This window comes from Girardinichthys multiradiatus, chromosome 22, assembly GCF_021462225.1.
Source record: "Girardinichthys multiradiatus isolate DD_20200921_A chromosome 22, DD_fGirMul_XY1, whole genome shotgun sequence".
Taxonomy (NCBI): Eukaryota; Metazoa; Chordata; class Actinopteri; order Cyprinodontiformes; family Goodeidae; genus Girardinichthys; species Girardinichthys multiradiatus.
In genome coordinates this window covers 25,208,594-25,214,593 of record NC_061814.1, presented here as the reverse complement: position 1 = coordinate 25,214,593, position 6,000 = coordinate 25,208,594, and the positions used below count along the sequence as shown (strand labels likewise).

At 40.8% G+C, this 6,000-nt stretch overlaps 1 protein-coding gene across 5 annotated transcripts in view; it reads left to right on the top strand.

Moving 5' to 3' along the window:
* Positions 1–2,200: 2,200 nt before the first annotated feature.
* Positions 2,201–6,000, top strand: part of marchf8 (membrane-associated ring finger (C3HC4) 8) — a 106,962-nt gene continuing 103,162 nt past the window's right edge. The window contains exon 1 of one of the 5 annotated variants that reach the window (XM_047351195.1): positions 2,201–2,219. The gene's annotated coding sequence lies outside the window, so the exon portion shown is untranslated. The other 4 variants (XM_047351197.1, XM_047351196.1, XM_047351193.1 and 1 more) reach the window with 4 other exon arrangements.

The following is a 6,000-nucleotide window of genomic DNA, read 5'->3' as shown; positions in this document are numbered from 1 at the left end:
TTGCGTGCCTCCCACATTTAACACATGAGCCCTAATCTTCTGTGGCCTTACAGAGCAACAGCCTGCTGTATCTCTGTGACGCAGAGACACATGCATGACAATTTCGGGAAACACTCCTGAGGTGCCCACTTTGTCGGGAAAGAGCACAGAGGCTCCGTTGTGCGACCCCAAGGGTGACGAGGCAGGCGGTGCATAAGTAATCAGCCCAAACACAATGACAGGTTTCACAGAGACAGAGCTGAGGCTGTGAGTCAACGGAGGAGCAGCGAGCTTCTGCCGACATGCTCTCTGAGCAAGGGGCTCTCTATGGTGTGGAGTTACAGGACATGTGGTGATTCACTTGAGCGAGGAGAGTCGCACAATAAACAGGCAATTCATGGTCTGAAATAATTACTACTGTATCAGAGTTCATCAAACAATCTTAAATTAAACAGCTCTTTGTATATATATATGTATTTTTTTTGCCTGTTGGCTCTAAACAAGTTCATTATAGCTGGTGGGAACTTAAATCTGATTCGGATCTACTGGTAACTAATCTAATTCTAACATATGTCTAACTTAAAAAAATAAAGAAAGTCAGCAACTTTGCTTTTTTCACATGTTTTTTAAATCACAAACAGAAATTTCAATGTATTTTATTGTGATATTCTGTGATAGACCAACACAATGTACTGTATATCTGTAAAGTGGAAAGAAAATGATACATGTCTTTGAAAATGTTTTACTAGTAAAAATCTGAAAAGTGTGGCATGCAGTCCCTTTTAAGCTGTCAGTCAGTCAGTCATTTTCTACCACTTATTCCATAGTGGGTCGCAGGGGAGCTGGTGCCAATCTCCAGCAGTCTACGGGCAAGAGGCAGGATACACCCTGGACAGGTCGCCAGTCCATCGCAGGGCAACACACAAACAACCATGCACACACTCATTCACACACCTAAGGGCAATTTAGATTGACCAGTTAACCTAACAGGCATGTCTTTGGACTGTGGGAGGAAGCCGGAGTACCCGGTGAGAACCCACGCATCCACGGGGAGAACATGGAAACTCCATGCAGAAAGATCCCCAGCCAGAAATCAAACCCAGGACCTTCTTGCTGCAAGGCAACAGTGCTACCAACTGCGCCACCGTGCAGCCTTTTAAGCTGATACCCATAAATTAAATCATCGGAACGAATTGCCTTTAGAAGTCACCTAATTAAATAGAGGCTACCTGTGTGTAATTTAATCTGAGTTTAAATATAGCTGTTCTATGCAGATCTCTGAGGTTGCTTAGAGTGCTGGTGCACAAACAGCAACATGAAGACCAAGAACACAGTGGACATGGTCAGTTTATAAAATCTTTAAGGAACTCTGTTTAGTCCATGGAAATAGAAAGTTATTGGCCAGACTGCAAAGCCAGACATGACTGACCACCTAAAGGAGAAGATTACTCAGAGAAGCACCAAGAGCCCCACTGTAACCCTGGAAGAGCTGGAGACATCCACCTGGAGACATTCAGGCAAGTCTGTCAACAGGACAGCTATTGTTTGGTCACTCCTTTAATCAGTCATTTAGAGAAGGGTGGCAAGAAGACCGTCATAAAAAGTCCTGTTTGTTGTATGCCACAAGCCATGAAAGGGACACAGCAAACATGTGGAAGAATGTGCTCTGCTCAGAGGAGGCAAAAATTCAGCTTTTTGGCCTACATTAAAAATGCTTTGAGTGGTGGAAATCTAATACTGCACACCAGCCTGAACACACCATCCCCATGGTGAAGCATCTTGGTAGCAGCATCATGCTGTGGGAAGGCTTTTCTTCAGCAGGGACAGAGAAGTTCAGAGTTGATGGGAAGATGGATGGGATTAAATACAGAGCAATCCTGGAAGGAATATAAGAAACAAAATGAACTGAACTGTCTCTTTATGTTATCCTTGGGGATGAATAAAGTGACACACCTTTATCTTGACAGGCACCTCATTGTGATTTCTTCATATCCTGTAAAAGTCACTGTTTCTTGTTTACTCCTCAAAAGTGTTGCGCATATGTTTTCAACACAAGCCAAACATACATGAGCATACAAAATAAACACCTGACAAAAACAGTTAGGAGCTTGGACAGTCCAATTTTCTCAATGCCAAAAAGCATTGTCTCCACTGCCATAGGTGGATAGTGACGTCACGGGATGAAGCCTTGCTTTGCTAACACAACTCGAGGTGTGGAGCGCTGGGACTATAAGAAAAACGTATGTAAAAAAACAGATGTTTCCTTTTTTCATTATTGGATAATACATTTTGATAAATTAAACGTGTCTTTTTTGTTGTGTTATTTATTTATCATCTTAAGCTTCCTAGAAATAAAACACTGATTAATTCCGATATGATTTTTATTTCAATGGTCCTGCTTGCTTTCTCTAATCTGTAATCATCACCCCCACCGGTGCGCCGCCTGTCTTTTAAATGTTCTTATTGCTCATGTCCTTGCGGGTGTTTTCTCCCTCTCTCTTGCGCTCCATCTCAACGCGGAAGTCAGTTACGTACGACTTCACACAGCTGCTCAGCGGGGACGACGAAATAAACAAGTCGTCGTGACTCAGTAGCCGAACGTAGCGGTGAGTCTCTCTTTGTGTGTGTTTTATGGTTCGGAGTAAGGGCTGAGGTGTCTGCTGCGCCTCTCTGCTTTATTAAATCCACCCGGAGGCGCCTGAGCTCTGTGTTGTCTGTCGGTGCTCTGCTACTCTGCACTGTTCTGGGATGTGATTAGTGTATCATGGCTTGTTAAGGGCGCCCCGACTGTTGGTCTCCGCAGCCGGTTGTCATTAAGGTAGGAAAATTCAATTTAACAGGACTGCTCTCTGCACTGCTCTGCAGCAGCGGCGCTCTTTGTGTCAGCTCGCATGTCTGTCCCTAATGAATTTACAAGCGGAGTTTGTTCATTAAGCGTGTTGCTTGAGCCACGGCTCAAAGACGTTTTCTGCTACCACTTAAGATCATGGAGATGTTGCATTTCGATTCGGATTATGATGGCATTGTTAAGCAACCTGCTGCAATGTGTTTGGGGCCAATATACCGTCATAGATTAACGGACATATTTCAGAGAAACACGGTGGGTCTGAGCGGAGTGGATCAGCGTCAATTCGCACTTCAGGTTGTTTTTAGCAGATTGCACTTCTAATGGATTGTTTTTTTAATTTTTTTTTAAATCATTTGTTAAAGATCTAATGAGGCACACCCATAATAACAACACATAAAGCCTGAGGAGCGCCCTGCATGGCTACACTGTTGCCACAAAATGCAGCCATAGAAAACAAAAGGCTATGAGCAGTTTTTTCCTCTACTTGACAATAGCCACACAATACCAGGAAAACCGACACCATTTGACTTTCCTGAGTGGTATTTAAATTGGAACCCACAATGGATTTAATCTGAATTACTTCTTGTTCCAAATCTCTTTCCTGTGGTTGCAGAATCAGATTTAGAGATGCAACAATGCATTGGTAGTTTTGCATCCAACAGACAACCATATGACCCATGGTTTCAATTTTACTTAAGCAAAATGAAAAGCATCAAGATACAAGCTAGTCAATTTGTTTATAGGACAAAAAATAGTTTTGGTGCATTTAGTAAAATAAATAATATTTTCTGTATTTGACTGATCAGTGAAAAAAATGTCAGATTCTGATCCCTGGCCTTTGATTGGTTGGTGCATCTGTAATCAGCTTTCCTTAGCGCATTCCCTGATTTAACAGAGTCTGGGCTTTTTGTACTGCAAATTCATGTGGTATAAATCTTTTTAAAGCGCTGCTGTACTGTAGTTTTGTGCTCTCACTTCCTTTTGTAGATTCCTACTGTGTGCATTCGCTTTGTTGCTGGTAGTGACCCAGCAACAAACCTTTTACAACTTCTTCTAACAAAGGTAACATACCGTGGCCTCCAGTCAGAAACCGATTCCTTAAAATACAATCTGTACTGTGATGTCGGGCTTGGTGTAGAGGAAAACTAGCTGTGGCTGACTGTGTTTGTGTTACATCACTGCAGCCTTTAGTGATGCCTTTGCCAGTGTCGTGAAATACTGAGTGCTTGTTGCAGTTTGAAGGCTCCATGTTCTGTTGTGTGCATAAATTTGCTTACAGTTAAATCAATTTTTTTTAAATTCCTTTTTTGTCTCCATAATCCTGCTTTCTCACATGGACCATGAAATAAAGATCAGCTGTTTTTTCATAAACAATTTTGACACAAATGGCTGTTTGAACAGATGTGATTGGCAGTTGGAGCCTTAAGTTAATTTTTGCATGACAAACATAATTAGCGATGCTTTTACTTGCAAGGAAGAGAATGTGGTGTCAAATTATGAGCACCTTTTTGTATATTATTTCTTTTCTTCTTGAAGTGTACAGATTCAACTGACAAACACAGCATAGTAATTTTTTGGGACTGTCGAAAGAGGCCCCACTAAATTTCCTTCTCTCTTTATGTGATGCCAGGGCATTTAGCCTTTTTTCTCTCCTGAAGTTTAGCATTACTGTCTTTACTGTGCTTTATAATAGTATTTATACCCCTTAAGTTTTTCAGATTTTGTCATGTTATAGACATCAGTGTTTTGGGAGGTTTTGTGATACAGCGACACAAAATTGTGCATAGTTAAATAGGTAAAGGAACTTGATGTATTTAAAAGAATTATGCATAAACATATTAAAAGTTTGTATTCTGCCCCCGGAAGTCAATGCTTTGTTGAACCACCTTTTGCAGTAGTCATAGCTGCAAGTCTTTTGGAGTATGTCTCGACCAGCTTTGCACAACTAAAGATTGAGTGATAACACTGGCCTGTCTGCTGTTTTCCTTTGTTTTTATGATGCGGTTTTGTTTACTGATTTCTGAACAAACAAGGGCTGCAACTAATTATTCATTTGATAATCAATTAATCTGGAATTTGGACCAGGTGAAGCTAAAGCTATGCCATTCGAGCAGTCCTGGATAGAGCATATTTACCAACAAAGAAATTGTTTTCATCTTAAATACAAAATGTAAATTTTTTTTTGTACAATTTTGGCCTAATTACGGCTCTGAGTGGGGTGTTCCCTGAGCAAATGGCATGTTTTCCAGTCTGTATATTCCAGTTATTTGATTACTAACTTAGCTGATGATTATTTAATTTATCAATTAATCTCAATTAATCCAATTTAATTGCATCAGCCCTAAAAACACAACCTCTGAGGCCATCAGAGAACACCTGCATTTATAATGAGATAAAATTGCTACGTGTTGACTCTTCTTATTTCTGTATTATTTCTATGATGTCTGAAGGCAGTAGGGTGCACTGGAATTTATTTAGGGGTATCAGAGTAAAAGGGATTCAATACAAATGCATTCCACACTTTTCGGAGTTCGATCCGTAAAAAGCTTGCATTATTTATCACATACAATCAAATAACATTTCCTTGATGGTCATGTTTTAAAATGATCAAACAGGAAATGGTTGCAGTGGTATGAAGACTTTAGCAAAGCACTGTAAATGAAATCCTTTATGAGGACCAAATTATGCACATTGATAATCGTCTCTTCTCCTTCTATCTGACTCTTTTTTTTTTTTTTGATGAGATTTCGCCTGTCACAGCCATCACGGCGTTGCGATGTGAAGCGTTGTCTATTTCGAGGTGATGCGAGCCGTCAGCAGTCTCCAAAGTCATCATTCGTTGTGACAAACCATCTGCAGAGAAGAAAAGCGAGTGTAACGCCATAGGCAAGAAGGAAAAGGTGGCTGTCGTTGTTAAGCTGTCCAGATCTGCAGTCATAATGGACTCTTGTCATTATCAGCTGGCAAATAGACTCAGCCTGTCTGTCTTCAAGTAAGGGTTCTAAGGAAAGTAATTGCAGGGCGGAACGAGTTCAGTTAAAAGTATCTGATGCTCAAATGGCAGCTTTTTGTCAATAATTGTTAGCGTTGCAGAAAACAATTGTTTGTCTGGGTGAAATGTGGCTCCTGCTTTATTCTACAATAGAAAACTGGGGATGGCTCTCACTGTCTCT